Genomic DNA, 15,665 nt, shown 5'->3' on the forward strand with positions numbered 1-15,665 from the left:
AAGGGTGAGCTTATTTGGCATATTATCAAGTTTTTGGTTTCTTCTGACATTTTAGCAATTTTGTTTCCTTCTAATTATTATTTAAGTTGACGATAACAGTAGCAATTTGTAACCTGACCTCCGATGCTAACCAAGGCCGGGCCTTGTCAGTACTAAGATGGGAGACCTCCAAGGAAAATCAAGTTGCTGCTATAAATGGTATATAGGTAGACAAGTTGGGGCCACTATTCTGTGTGGTCCCAGATTTCCAAACGAATGCCTCAGTTTGGTGACTGGGGACTTTGTGCTGAGGGGGTGTCATCCTTTGGATGAGACATTAAACTAAGGTACTAACTACTCAGTCACTAAAGATCTTAAGGCACTGTTTGTAAGAGAAGCTGTTCTGGATTAGTTCCTCAGTCTGGGATGCCTACATTTACCCCTTAATTCGATTAGTGCAGCGGATTCTTACTCCTCTACTTTATCCTTTGTGCAGCGGGGCTTCTGGTGCACAATTGCTGTCATGTGTCACATCATTAGGTGCTGCGCTTCAGTGGTGGTTGAAGTGGGTCCCCCTTTGTATGTGCCGTGCTTAGGGATCCTCTGAGATTAAAAGCTCTATAGAAAAGAAAGGAATTATTGTTATTAAGTTAGTAGGAAATGGGTTTTACAATATGCATAATTTAACTTAAATGCTGCTTCTGATGAACCACAATGACAATACTGCAGTCTGTTTCAGCCTGTGGGTCCTTTCTCATCAGTTGTCAAGCACTTGGAGGCCTTCCCAGACCTAGACAGTTATTTGGATACCATTGGTTGCTGGGGAATATATTCAGACTGCAGATCTAAAACAAAAAGAACTTTAGCCTTCAGTCTCGAAGGGCTTTGTGACACTTACCTAATTGCATCACTTTAAAGATTCAGAGTTATTTAGGACCCTTGGGTCTCAGTTTGAAGGATGAAGTGGAGAATTCTCTGAAAAGGGTACAGTAACTTTTCCTCTTGGTTGTCTTTTGTAATGCCTGAGCAAAATGTAAACCAGTGCTGAAGGCTAACTCAGCAGGTGGATCCCAGAGTGCTAAATTGCATGTGGTGGACTGGCACTGTGATGTGTCCTCAGTCACTCCACCAGGAAGCACCCTGTGGCTCTATGTTTTGGGGTTCCAGCGACTGAAGTTACCAAGGGTCTTTCTGGTTATCTCCATAACTTTACTAGGTTCTGTAGGCTTAATGTGGCATCTCATGTGACTCCTGGATTTGGAACAGCTGTCTTGGATTAACAGAGTGGTTCTTTTATGTTAAAAAAAAAAGTTTAGAAACAAACAAATGGCAACAATACAACAGCACAAAAAACGGATTTTACACAAAAGAAAATGAAGAAAGGGGCTTAATACTCAAATTCTTTAAGCAACAGTATGTATCTGTCCTGGACAAAATAGTTTTTGCAGTTTGGCTGAACTTTACTCTATTAAGAACAATTGCAATAAATTTGAATTGGTATTTCAGACTTCACCCAGACCTGCAAAATGTATTTGGGGGCACACAAGAACATGAGGGGTTACAAACAAGATGAGGCCTCTCAGCCCATCTAGCCTGTTTGGCAGCTAATTGATTCAAGAATTTCACCCAGCTATTCCTTGAAAGAAGCCAGGGTCTCGGCTTCAACGACATGGCTGGCTAGCTTGTTCCATATTCCCACACCCCTTTGAATAACAAAGAGCCACATGTTCCCAGTTTGTAATGCTCATACATATAGCTTGCACCTGTGTCTTCAGGTTCATTCTGAAAATTTCGGCTGGGTTGACATTGTATTGGGTCTCCTCACAGTCTTCTCTGTTCAAGACTAAAAAGAGTTGACTCCTCCAGTAACCCGAAAGTCATTGTTGCAGGATATTTAAAGACTGACAATCACATAAGAACACAGCGGAGGTAACAGGTAATTTATTTTTGTATTTGCCTATTCTGTATATCCTAATATTCCGCTTTCCTTTTTATTGCTTCCACACACTAGAGGAGGAAGAGGATGTGTCAACATAAACACCTGTCTTGTTCAGCTGTAGCTTTTTCAAGCTCAGTGCTTCCCTTCTGATGTTTGTTTCTGCTACCTGCATGTTAGACTCTGCACTTGTCTTCATGAAGTATCAGCTGTCAGGTGTTTGCACAGGTCTTGACTTTTTATCTAAACTGTTTTCATATTCTTTCACAGTGTTCTCTAATTCTTGATTTTGGTATGGCATCCAAATAGCTCTGCAAACCTGACTGATATGTTAATCATACTGTATAAGTGCAGTGTTCCTAGGAAATCCAGTTATATCTAAGAGAACATCAGTCACATACATTTCAAAGTGTATGTACTGTAGGTGTGTGCTTATCACACTGAGTGCATCAGAGCTATTTGGATGCCATACCAAAATCAAGAATTAGAGAACACTGTGAAAGAATATGAAAACAGTTTAGATAAAAAGTCAAGACCTGTGCAAACACCTGACAGCTGATACTTCATGAAGACAAGTGCAGAGTGTAACATGCAGGAACCATTTTTCATCTAACTGCCAGTATAGTGTTTCTTCCCATTTATGACAGACTGCCTCCCAGTCAGGGATAATATCCTACTTATTAATTTTTGTATCCCAGTTAAAAGCGAGTGGAAAGGAAGTGAATGGGTAGCAAGTCCTTGATAGCAAACCTCTCCAAATGAAACCAGAGTGAATTAGTTCTGCTTCTTGCAGTGGGAGGAAAGTGGGAGCATGGAGAAAAATGAAATGAACGAGAATAAATAATAGAGGTTCTACTATATAATGTGACTTGTAAAAGAAATTTTAAAGGTCAAATAAGTAAAAACCTGAGGAGTGAATCTGAATGTAGGGGGAAAGGCAAGTGGTTTTGCTAATGGATGTCAAAGGCATAAATGACTGATTTTGTCCAGTTATTTTCCATATCCACAAAGCCTACAAAAATGTGCAAATCAGAAATGTGGGGAACTGAGACAGAAATGATATGACGCTGACATATAGTCAGTATTTTAAGTGAAAGTTTTAATAGTAAAAGTGCTTCTACATCCCTGCCTTCTGCCTCCATCAAGTGCAAACTAAGGGGTAATGCAGACCTGCTCTCAGCGTGTGCTGTCTTGTAATTGTATGCCACAACTCCTATTGATAAATGAGTAGCCAAAACTGATGCTTTGTATAACAGCACGGGGATTGGTGATTAAGAGGTTAATTGATGACAAGCTTGGTCAAGATTGTGGAAAAGAAGCTATTTGTCAATCAAAAACAAATGTCCAGTCATGTTGAATTCAGAGCTTCCAAAAGTTTTATGTATGAGTTTAATGGTGACAGTGCCACTGCTGAACATTCTAATGGATCTTTTTATTTTTTAAGAAGAAGCAAAATGAGATTCCATGTCTTTGGAACAGAGTTCTTTCTTCAGGTTGCATGTGCAGCCTGAGCACATTTAAACCCATTTTGGAACAAACGCACACAAATGCACAAGATTTGCTCTTCAAACACCCAACACCACTTAAAAACTAGGCACACGCATTCTTATTCAAAGGAAACCCAATTTCACCTGTGCGAGGCTGTGGTTTGCTAACCTTTCATCCATTCTCTAATAGTTAATTAATTCCCCTCAGTGTGACTATTAGCACCTAGTAGGGGTCTTCAGTGTCTCTGGTAGCAGGTCAGTTGGAACTGCAATCCTTATCACCCCGGATCTACCAGGGCATAAAAGCAGCTCAGATAAAGAATTTAATATAAAATGGCTTCATCACTCTGTTCCCCTCCCCTCTGACAACTGGTGGAGTTTCCAGAAAAGCACTATACAAGTGTAAGGAATTTATTATAATCATTTATTATTTCTTGCTTTTATACTGACAACTGGGGCATAAGTGGAATTCATTATTAGTTCAACATTTTTTTCTCCAGGTGCCCTGACACCTGCATGTTTAAGCCAGTCAAGTTCTGCATCCTATAAAATAAACACAATAAAATCCCTTGGTGTCATCCATTTCTCTCTTTAAGGATTTGCTGTTTTGTGTGAACATTCCTTTCTATGCCAGTAAGTTGTCAGCTGTCAGACACAGTCTGAGGTCTGGAACACAGTGTTTCTAGACCAGAACTGCAATGGAAGTACGTTTTCCCCCACACTGCACCATAGGCCCTGAAGAGACACCTAATTGTATCGGAACAGGCTTCTTCTTCTTCAACAGGAGAAGGCATGATGACGATAGAGGCCTTTGTTTCTGTTAACTATTTGTATTATACTTTACAGTATATGACCATCCTTCTTATTAAAGGGGCTTTCAGCCTAAGGCACTTAAAAAGCCAGGGGTACATTTCACAGTGTAACTGAATCCTCAGTTATTCTCTTTTGTGGTTTTAGTCTGGTTTGATACAGTTGCACTCCAGTTAAACACCCTGCATTCAGAGGCATAAAAGTGTCAGCTCCCTCTTCCAGCTGTTTTCTCAAGAATGCTGTCGATTTGCCTAGAGAAATGCTTTCATGTGCTATTCTTGCAAGTTTTGTTGGCCCAGACATGCAAATATCAAGCTAAGAAGAGCTGATAAAAAGAGAATCATCCACCTAGCAAAAACATCAAACGGAAAAATGCATCTTATCCAAACTTCAAAGTAAGCCTTTCTGGTAACTGTGGAGATGTTCAGCAGCTCGCCAGTGATGAAGGGTATTGCTTTAGCCTTGTTCCTGCCCTTTTCAAATATCCAAATGCATCTTATTGGGACATTTTTATCATCAAAGACTTCCTATCCATTAAACAACCATTTAGGCTGATCTGTCTAAGGTAAATAAACCCCATCTTTCTGATGCCTTGTGTGAATAAGTAGTAGAGAAATTTTGCTATTAAAAAGTGGCTATTTAATTTTCACATCAACATAAAAGACTGGCACTTCAATGTTTTAAAAACCATGTCCATTCTGCTCTGTCAAATGTAATGTTTTTTCATAATATTTTGAAAGACCTGAAGAATTAAGAGCAAACATATCATTTTCTTTTGCCTGTTTTGTTTAAAAGCAGTGGTAATTTAATTTTCTTAACATTCTGAGGCCAAATTCACTTATTTTAAGACAAGGATGTAACTGCAAGTTTTTTTTAAAATTAGAAATTGAGGCAGCTGTTAATAACCAAGGGAAATGTTATTAAATAAACCAGAAATATTCACACAGAAATGCTATGCTAAAAACATGTTCCCACAACTGACTTGCAAATTTTTCTGCATGGCTGAATAATATTTAATAACTGCCTGCCATCATGCAGTATTAATGCACTATTTTGAAGTCTTTTTTCCTGTGAATGATAATAGCCATGTGATTGGTTCTCAGTTTTAGAAAGTGTAAAACATTTGAAGAGGCTTCATTTGGAAGTTAAATGTTAAAAGTTATTGTTAAGTATTAATAGTATTAGAATTAGTAGTATACTGTTAATAGTATAGTAATAGTAACAGTGCAAGCCTACATATTTTTTTCAATGTTTTCACAAATAAAAAGCACAAAGTATTTTACCCTGTCTGAGACTGTTTTCTTCTTCTAATGGCTGTTGACACTAGGTTTGGGTAAAATGGTCAGAAACAGATTACCAAGAATTTTATTTTTTCTGCTAATTTTAATGAGGAGGAGGAACTTTACTGTTTTTTTGGTTGAGGTCACGCAGCGTGCCCATTATTTTGCTGCTAAATATTTATACTCGGTTACAGCTGTTCAAGAAAGCATAGGAAAAACAAGCTCTAGATTATTTATACAAGAGTTAACAAGGTGGATTGAATGCGTAGGATGTGATACTGTTATCAATTATACAGTCATGACAATGCACTGAAGTAAAATGCAAGCCACAAGATGTCATGGCAGTGGTCTTCAAGAAAAGCCATGAACATTATGCTCTTGTTGTCTTGCTGAAGAATATTTACAGTAGTCTTGTTTTATTGTAAATGAGGTGTGGGCAGAGAACATTTTCTCATTGGCATTGGGTCATTGACAAGACAAATCCAGACCGACCTTGGTTTTCCAAAACTGCCAGTCAACCCCGTTAGGTTTTCTCTTCAGCTTATTTTTAGTCTTTCAGCATTTGTTGTTTTTTTTTCCTGTGGTAATGGGCACATCCATGTTTTTGTTTGGCTTGCCATGACTTGGAAAAGTTTATTTCCTGTTATTCTTTTAGTTGCTCTTGCTGTGTTGCCAGTAATAAGGGGGTCTACCTCCAATTTATCTCCAAGTGGTGACCAGTTGTTTATGTGGTTGTGTGCTTTTGCTTAAGCTGCGTGTCTCTTCCTTGTTTTATTGGTCTTCCTGAAATAATCCATATTAAAGTCTCTGTGTGCTCACCAAGCTTCTTATGAAGCAGCTGACTTCAGTCTGGTTAGTATTTCTTAATACATGCATCAAAGCATGAAACTGATTCTAACATTAACTGACATGTTTTATTTACATTGTTATGTGTTAATCAGTGTCTGAAACTAGCTAAAAACTATTAGCAATGCATGTTACAGTATTTGTATCATGGAAATGTTGCCATTGCTTATTTTTACAACATGTCTCCCAGTGATGAACTACAGGAACATTATCAATAGAGAATTAACTTACTAAGGGTGCTGGTGAAGAAGTCATCTCCTCAAGATAATCAAGCTTGCTTTTCCTTTTTTATGTAAAGTTATATTTGAAAAGAAATAACACACCAATCTCACCACTGCACTCATGAAACACCTGACTGTAGTACCCCTGGAAAGTGAGGAGACATAAATCAATGACTCTTTTCTGTTAGATAGTATTTCATATAATTAACTTTCAGGTCAAATTGATTTTCTGTATATAGATGAAAAAACAAGTTTTAGTTCAAATGGTCAATTATGTTACTATCTTGTGGCAAATGGGGAAGCATTATTCCATTCAATTATTTACACCATTGCACATGAAACTCACATCTCGTGTATTGTGGCAAATGTGTCTTTTCTGCATTATCATGGTGTGTGAAGTGAGTTGCCATGGAGATTTTATAAAGACTTAAAGTCTTTATTTTTTACTCATCAACAACATGGAAAAAATGGATGACGTGTGAATAGCTTGAATATCACGTGCAGAACTATCATGATCTTGACATAGTGCTTTCCAGTCATTATGAAATAGTTGTTGAATAATGTTTTCATATGGTCATTGTCTCTCAAATGATGCCAATTATTGTAATTTTCACAAGAGACTCTGGCCATGGCAAATCTCATTTGTAATCCCAAAATGTATTTAAAATAAGAGAGAAGATGAAGTCTTATTTCCTTATTTCTAGTGTAAACGTGAATCTCTATTTCAATGAATTATAAAATGACAATTTGAAAATTAATCTGTACTTGGAATAGGTGCAATTGTTAATTCAATGTGCTGTTGGTAAAGGATTTTTTTGTAAACTTAAATGAGGTATCACTGACCAATACATATGTACTGTACAGTATATACATACTGTACATATGGAAATACATATGCAGTTGTTGAGACTGCAGCGTATTTTAGGAAGTTTTACCATTGTAATACTGTATGAACCGTATATGCTACCTTATTTTACTAGCAACTGTAACTGACAACCATACCATTTTTTCCTGCCAGGTCATGCTATATGCATTTGTATTGGGCTTTGTGATCTCAGGTAACATTTCCTCTTTTTCAATCCCTGATTGAATCCCTGAAGAATGTTATTTCTTATTTTGAGTAAACAAACTGTTTCTATTATGCATCAACAGTTATTTGACAGACAAAGTGGTAATGTATCCGTATATGAATCCACAGAGGAGAATTAGATTTATTATTATAATACTAGAATTAGAACTCAGTGGATTATACAGATAGATTTTATTTGGGTTTCAGGTTTGGTCAAAAATGAGGCCAAATTCAATCCTGAAGTTTTAACAGATTTCCATGGGAAAGTGTCTTGGTTTTAGCTGTACTTGAGCACAGTTACTGTACTAGTCTCCCTCTGCTACAGCTATAATAAAGGTAATGAGAGAAAGTGTCCGCTTACAGGGCTTGGACCATGCAAACAGACATCTTAGGAATTTTTTCAAGATTACCTATTGAACATTTCCAGGAACAGCAATGCCAAGACTGTAAAATGCTTTCTTGGAAGGCTTCTCACTGTGAAAAGGCACACAGCCAAAACTGAGACATGCAGAAAATCTGGCCTGGAGTTTCCCAGCTGAATGTCCAGACTGAAACAAAGTGTGCTTTCTTTCTGTTACTTTGTGTTCTGAGGTGGTCAGAGGAGAGAGGGTGGCTTTAAAGCAACAACTTGAGTTTGGAAGTTCCACAATTCATATGCTATTTACTGTATGTGCTGAGTGGTTCTGATTTCAAAATGATTGATAGTAGCAGATGAAGTATGCCTAAGGATGAGACCTGGCAAACTCATTGTGTTTTTTAAAAAAAGACTTGTCAGAAGATAATTCTTAGCTATCCATCTCTGAAGCTTTAACTTAAACACTTTCCTGAGGCTTATTTTTAATAATAAGACACTGGTAGTGCGTCTTCTTTGATTGCTTTGAAAATGTTATCACTTTGTTAAACATTTATTGTATACCTCCTCCTGTTTCCTGTTTGTAAGACTTTGCAAGCTTTGTTTTAAAAAAAAGATACATATGGTACCTTGAAAAAGGTTTTCAGAGCCTTCCCCAGTTTTTACATTTTGATGCTTGTATACTGATTGTTGGGGTGTGAATGTACACATGCAATTTATTTTACAAAGCCAACCTTCAGTTACATTGTATCAAAGGTGTGAAAATCTTTTAAAGTATCAGTAAGTATCCTTTATTTGGCATTACAAAATTGTTAAATATGTAGAAATAAAAAAAATGAAACCTGGACTGTAATTTACTCTAGATATAGGATTTTCCTTTGTTTTTTTAAAAGTAATAGCTCGGGCCTCTGGATTTCACTAACTGTTTGAAGAAAAACTATTTCAGCCTTATGATGGAATGATGCAGTATGCTGTGTGGCATATGTGTAAAGAGATACAATTAGTTGGCTTTAAATGTGGTACATTCAGTCATTCTGGTGTACAGCAATTATGTGTATGTAGCTTGCAGGTTCTATTTATACCTTATTTACGGTGGAAAAATAGTATAGCCTAAAGGTCAACTGTGACCCACAATGTAATACCATATGTAGTAGATGTACTGTTAATGTTTAGGGGAGCACGATTTCATTAAAACTGCAGAAAGGTCTAAGGTAGCTCCACAAAAAGCAAAGAATTATCCGAGAAGCCTAGCTGGAATACAGTAAGTGGTTGAACCGCATCAACCAAAGAGATCCCCTACAGCGGAGCAAAGACTTCATCTAGAGCCTGCTGAGCCAGTGTGAAGGTCATTTACACGTGACAGGGTGCTGGATGTGCTGGACTGACTGACCACAGGGCTGCTGAGTGAATCACTCTGGCTCCTCGAAGCACAGCCAATACGCCACAGTGTCTTTTTTTGTGGTAACAAAATGGTTTGTTTTTCTTGTTTTTCAAAACAGAGCTGTAAACACTTTTATACTTAAAATGATATACTGTACAGTGTATATATATATAGTAACTGTAGTGGGTAAATACACCCAAGATACTAAAATAAATTTTTAAATGAAAAGGGTAAATAAAGCACTTTTATTTTTGAGTATTTCACTGTGTGGTCTATGTCGTCTCTTTGTAACAGTGAGGATTTGAGGGCATAGAATAGAAATAGAAGAGAATAGACATTTTGAAAATTCAAACTGGTCAGAAGTGTGGTCTCTGGCAAGTGTTAGTGGACAGAGACCTCTTTAAACCAGTTGGTTTTACTCTAGAAATAATGACTAAAAACTCAATAACAATTCAAGACCAATCGATGTTGTATCCATTGAATCTCAGTCCATTGGTTTGGGTTATCACTTAAAACCAAGGGACAATCCCATATCTAGATGAATGATACAGATTTTTCTTAATTACGGTGGAGGTCCCCAGTTCTGGTAATGGAAGTGTCAGCAGGTTTTCAATGTCTCTTTAAAACACCAGCACCTGAAAAGCTGGAAGGATTTGTTAAGTAGGCTCAGTTAAGCCAATACAAACCTGATTAAGGTAATTAAGGCCCAGTCTGACTGAAAATGTGTAGAAACACTGGCCCTCCAGAACTCTTGATTTTAATGGACAAAAGTATACTCATAACATTGCAAAACATGAAAAATCACCAACTCTGGAGGCACGTGGGAGCTGTCTATTACATCTCTATTACAAAACTACTGTATTGCCCAGTTATTACCAAATTACAATTTCTCTCCATCAGGGGAAATACATGAATACAGGAAGCATGTCTTCCAATTCCCACAAGCAAGGGAACATGTTTTTCAGAACGGATGGTTTTGTTTATAAGGTTTTATACTTGAGTGACACTAGTTTTGGCACTCAAGTATTTTCACCCCAACACTTCTAATAACTATGGTTGTCTTGCGCCAATTGCACTGCTAACTAGTCACCCCATTGTCAGTTACAGTAAGTGTGCTGACTGGAGCCATGCAGTCCCATTGACAAGTACTGTACATCCTTTTTACATTATCCAGCCTTGGAAGGCAGAAACATAACAACAGAGCAGTAGAGGAGGAACAGCTGAGGTCTAAATCAGCTGAGGAGTACTGTGGACATGGGCCACACCTTTCAGGGGTGAATATTGTTTGAGCATGTTATGCAAATTATTTTCCCAAAGAACAGTTTCCAAAAAATGAATGCAAAAACCACAGCATTTTTATTATCCACTGTAGTCCATGTATTCTGTTTTTTTGTATTTAGAATGTCATATTTTCTATGCACATTCTTTTTGTTAAAGTGGCATGGATTTCTTGGCTGATGTTCAGACACTGTGTGGAGTGTGAATCCTTTAATATTTTACATTACAAAAACAGATGTTAGAAATTAGTTATATTCATGACCAATTTTAGCCTACAGTTTAGCCCTTTATGGTAAATCTTTAGACTATGGTACTCAACCACGTAATTAATCTATAAACCAATTGATCTCATGGTTTTCCTCTGTAACTACCATTGGAATAAGTAATTACACAGACATTGCAAATATTTCTACTATAATTACATGTTAATGGTTTACTGCTCCATAATAGAGCCCTTGGATTGACAATCATGTAGGAACAAATTCATTATCAGGTTGTTAGACATTAAGTATAAGTTTTGCATTTACAGTATGTCTAATCATCCAGCTTCTGTGAAGCTGTTTCCTGGAAATGTAGAAAGACCAACTGTGGAGGCAAGTGGGTGCTGTGCTGTTAAATAATTTAATGTCCATTACAAAACTACTACCCAATAATTACCGAATTACAGTTTCTCTCCATCAGGGGAAATACATGAAGAGCAGCTATGTATGTACAGTATGTATAATCTGTCTTGTAAAATGTTCTGTCTCTGTAACTGTAAATATTGTTTACAACTTGGATACCAACAATAAGTAATCTTAAACTTTCTTCCACTTTAAATTCATTTAATTTCTTTTCATTTCTGACTTGCTTTAATGAAATGGAAAAGGAGCACTTTATATAATAGCAAAGCATCATCGATCTTATGATAGTACTAAAGTTACCTAGATAATTAAAGATGGAATACATTGTCATCTTCAGACATATATCCTAGTACTTGTGACAATTAAAACATGTTACTTCTAACAAAACCAGAATGTACCCTTATACAATTACTGTGTTTATATATGCTACAGAATGTACAGTTTGATTATGGGTAATGTATGAAACTGAGCAGTAGATTCTTCACCAAACCCAAATTCTAAACAAAAACTACAATGGAAATCTACCCTAACACCATCTTTAATCCCAAACTCATCCTTAGCTTCACCCAAACTATGACTCATGACTATGACCCAGACTCAATGTTACTTTTTACCCAACATCAACAATCAAGACTGAAACCCTTAATCTAATGCAGACTCTAACCTTAACCCTAAACTCTACCATAATACTAATATTCATCCTAACCTAAACTAAATCCCACCCACAGCAAATTACTGAGAATAGAGTTAGTGAATATTGGGTAGGGGTCTGGCTTCAGACTAAAGGTTCAAATCCCAAATGGGAAAACTGCTGCTGCACAATTGAGAGAGGTACAGTACTTGACCCAAACTGCTCCACCAAGCTCTCTTGTATAAATGATGTATTGTATTACAATGCTTGTCTCTTTTTCACTCAGGAATGTAAAGGAGTAGATTTGAAAAGTCTCTCATCATCTTCCCTCAGCTGTACAGTGCCTTGCAAAATTATGCAGGCCTTTTCTGTGGTGTCCCATCCATTTTCTAACCATGTCTTCCAATTCAGGGTCACGGGGGAGCTGGAGCCTATCCCAGCAAGCAAGAGGTGCAAGGCAGGGTTCACCCTGCACAGGACACCAGTCCATTACAGGGTGAACTTCTACCGCTGCACCATCGAGAGCATCCTCATCAACGGGATCACCATGTGGTACAGCAACACCTCTTCTCGAGAAAGAAAGGCACTACAGAGAATGGTCAAGATGGCCCAGAAGATCATCGGCTGCGGTCTCACCGAGATTAAACAGCTCTATGAGGACCGCTGCCGTGGTAGAATTCTGGCCATCACAGAGGACAGTCACCACCCCGGGCATGAGCTCTTCACCCCACTGCCCTCAGGCAAGAGATACAAGAGCATACGGATACTTACCACTAGATTCCTCTATAGCTTCCATCCACAAGCAGTGCGATTGGCAAACACATTTAGCTATGCCCCTCAGACCACACCTATACCATGGCCAGCAGCCATATCACCCTGCAACTCACAACTGGCAGCCCACTGAAGCTAAGCAGGTGTGAACCTGGTCAGTACCTGGATGGGAGACCTCCTGGGAAAAACTAAGGTTGCTGCTGGAAGCGGTGTTAGTGGGGCCAGCAGGGGACGCTCAACCTGTGGTTTATGTGGGTCCTAATGCCCCAGTATAGTGACGGGGACACTATACTGTAAACAGGCGCCATCCTTCAGATGAGACGTAAAACCGAGGTCCTGACTCTCTGTGGTCATTAAAAATCCCAGGGTGTTTCTCGAAAAGAGCAGGGGTGTAACCCTGGCATCCTGGCCAAATTTCCCATTGGCCCTTACCAATCATGGCCTCCTAATAATCCCCCTCTATGAATTGGCTTCATTACTCTGCTCTCCTCCCCACTAATAGCTGATGTGTGGTGAGCGTTCTGGCGCACTATGGCTGCCGTCGCATCATCCTGCACATTGGTGGTGGTGGAGGGGAGTCCCCATTACCTGTAAAGCGCTTTGAGTGGAGTGTCCAGAAAAGCACTATATAAGTGTAAGCAATTATTATGATTATTATACCATCTACCTCATTATGATTTCTTATTTATTGCACATCTCCAGTCATTGTTTACACGTCTACATTGTTTATATTCAAACTGTTTACTGTTTACTGTTTACTTGTTTACTTGTACATTGTCTACTGTTTGTATATTGTCTTGATGCACTGTCTGTTTTAACAATCGAGAGACTTTCTATAAGTAAGATTCCCATTGAACCAGTACATGTACCGGTTACATCCTTTATGGCAATAAAGTTTAAGTTCAAGTTCATCTTCTAGACAATGTGGGAATGCAATTATAAAGGCAAACAAACTGCAAGGATGTATACTTTAAAGAGCAAAATTTCAAATCAAGCGATGTTGTTAAAATTGTATAACAGACTAGTAAGTCCTTATTTGGAATTTTGTGTACAATTTTGGTTACCCTGTTTTCCAAAATCTGGTTACCCTGTTTTCTCCCTGTCTGTGTCTGTGTCTCCATGCAGAAAAAAAAAGCTGGGGTATGCGAAAAGATGAATTCCTAATGCAAGAAATTGTATAGGGCTAATAAAGAAACATTAACATTAACACATTACATTATAGAACAGACGTTGCAACTCTGGAATCTTTCCAGAGCAAAGCAAGTAGATACATTCTAGGGCTTAAGAAATATTCCACACTGACCAGATGATGGAATTGAACATTTTGTCTTGAACAGAGATTACGAGGGGACAAGCATTCAGAGTCCTCAAAGGATTTCACAAAGTCAACCCAGTGGATTTCTTCAGAATGAACCGTGAAACACAAACCAGAGCGTACAAGTGGAAACTGTATGGACGTGCAGTTAAAATTGAGAACAGAAGGCACTTCTTTAACCAAAGGGTTTTGGGAGTATGGTATAAGCTACCCAGTGATATTGTTGAAGCCAATATCCTGGTTTCTTTCAAGAAGTGGCTGGGTGAAATGCTTGGATTAATTAACTACTAACTACCAAATGGGCTAGGCTAGGTGTGCCAAATGGCCTTCTCTCATTTATATACTTTCTTATGTTCTTACTGTATGTTCCTTGGCAGCAATTACAGCTGTTGAGTCTTCACCACTTCTGTACACTAGCTGGTGCAATGCTTGCCCATTCTTCTTGGCAGATTTACTCAAGATCTCTCAAGTTGCTTAGGATTCACTTATGGACAGCTTTAGTACCCAAACTATTCCACTACCTTACTCCAATTATGTTCCCACCAGTCTTGAGAAGCTCCCTGCTGATGAGAAGCAGAACTGTAATATAATGCTCGGCAGTCAGGACAGTGTTGACTGAGTGATGTTGACTGTTGTCTGAGGTGGATTTACATCATGATGTAATGCTTTGCATTTACACCAAAAAGTTCCAGTTTTGTCTTGTCTGACCACAAATGATTTTAAGCCAACCTCTGGGATAGGGAGACTTTGGTAGCAGACCAAGTCTGCGTTTGTGTGACCACAAAACCTTTTGCCACATTTGCAGTATTACTTAAATGTATTTTTTAGAAACTCCATGTGGGATTTGACATGGGTTTATTCAATTCAGTATACTTTATTCATCCCCAAGGCATAATTTAAGAATTTAAATTCACCCTTTTACCCAATTTACCCCCTCTGCCATACAGGCCAGCCATGTGGAGTGACTTGGGTATTGTTGAACCATTTTCTCCCATATCAGCTACTGAAATCTGTAACAGAGTCACTATTGACCTCATGGTGATATCTCTTACTAGTTTCCTCCTTGCATGGCTGCTGAGTTATAGGACAGTGTCTGGGTGGTATGATACACATTCTACCTCTTAATGATTTACTTCACCATGCTCAAACAGATATTCAGATTATTCCCAAGGTGCTTTGAAATCTTTTTGGTCTTCATGGTTTGAATTTCTATTTGAAATTCATTACCTCACTGAGGGACCTTACAGAGACAGGTGTATTTATTCTGAAATAATGAGAACCACTATTATTGCACACAGAAGCTACTGATCTCATTGTGTAGCTTATGAAAGTAATTTTACACAGAATTTTACACAGATCGTATAGTTAAGATGACACCTCAGGGTATACTTTCTCAGGCAATTTAAGAAACCAGCAACTTCTTTTTCAATTTTATATGGCCACAATTAAATGTATTTTGACAGCTCCCTTTACAGTTTGGTATGGGATTTTGGATAGCTATACAAAAGGAAAATTGTAAAGGATTGTGTCCAAAGTCTCAAAAATAATAGTGTGTTCAATTTTATCCCTTTACACAAACCATACCTCCAATCCTGCATACAAGATTATTGTAGACCTCTCTCATCCAGGTCATAATGTTTTTCAGCTCCCCTTTTTGGAAAACTGCTTTACAGCAATCCTTTCAAG

The 15,665-nt window shown here is 38.1% G+C and overlaps 1 long non-coding RNA gene across 1 annotated transcript in view; it reads right to left on the minus strand.

Annotated features, from left to right (window-relative positions):
- Positions 1-15,665, minus strand: part of LOC107078008 (uncharacterized) — a 36,824-nt gene that overhangs the window by 1,554 nt on the left and 19,605 nt on the right. The window contains exon 2 of the long non-coding RNA XR_001478984.2: positions 452-597. This is a non-coding gene — a long non-coding RNA (uncharacterized lncRNA). The remainder of the gene's footprint in view (positions 1-451; positions 598-15,665) is intronic.

The sequence above is a fragment of the Lepisosteus oculatus genome, chromosome 7 (assembly GCF_040954835.1).
Source record: "Lepisosteus oculatus isolate fLepOcu1 chromosome 7, fLepOcu1.hap2, whole genome shotgun sequence".
NCBI classification, from domain to species: domain Eukaryota; kingdom Metazoa; phylum Chordata; class Actinopteri; order Semionotiformes; family Lepisosteidae; genus Lepisosteus; species Lepisosteus oculatus.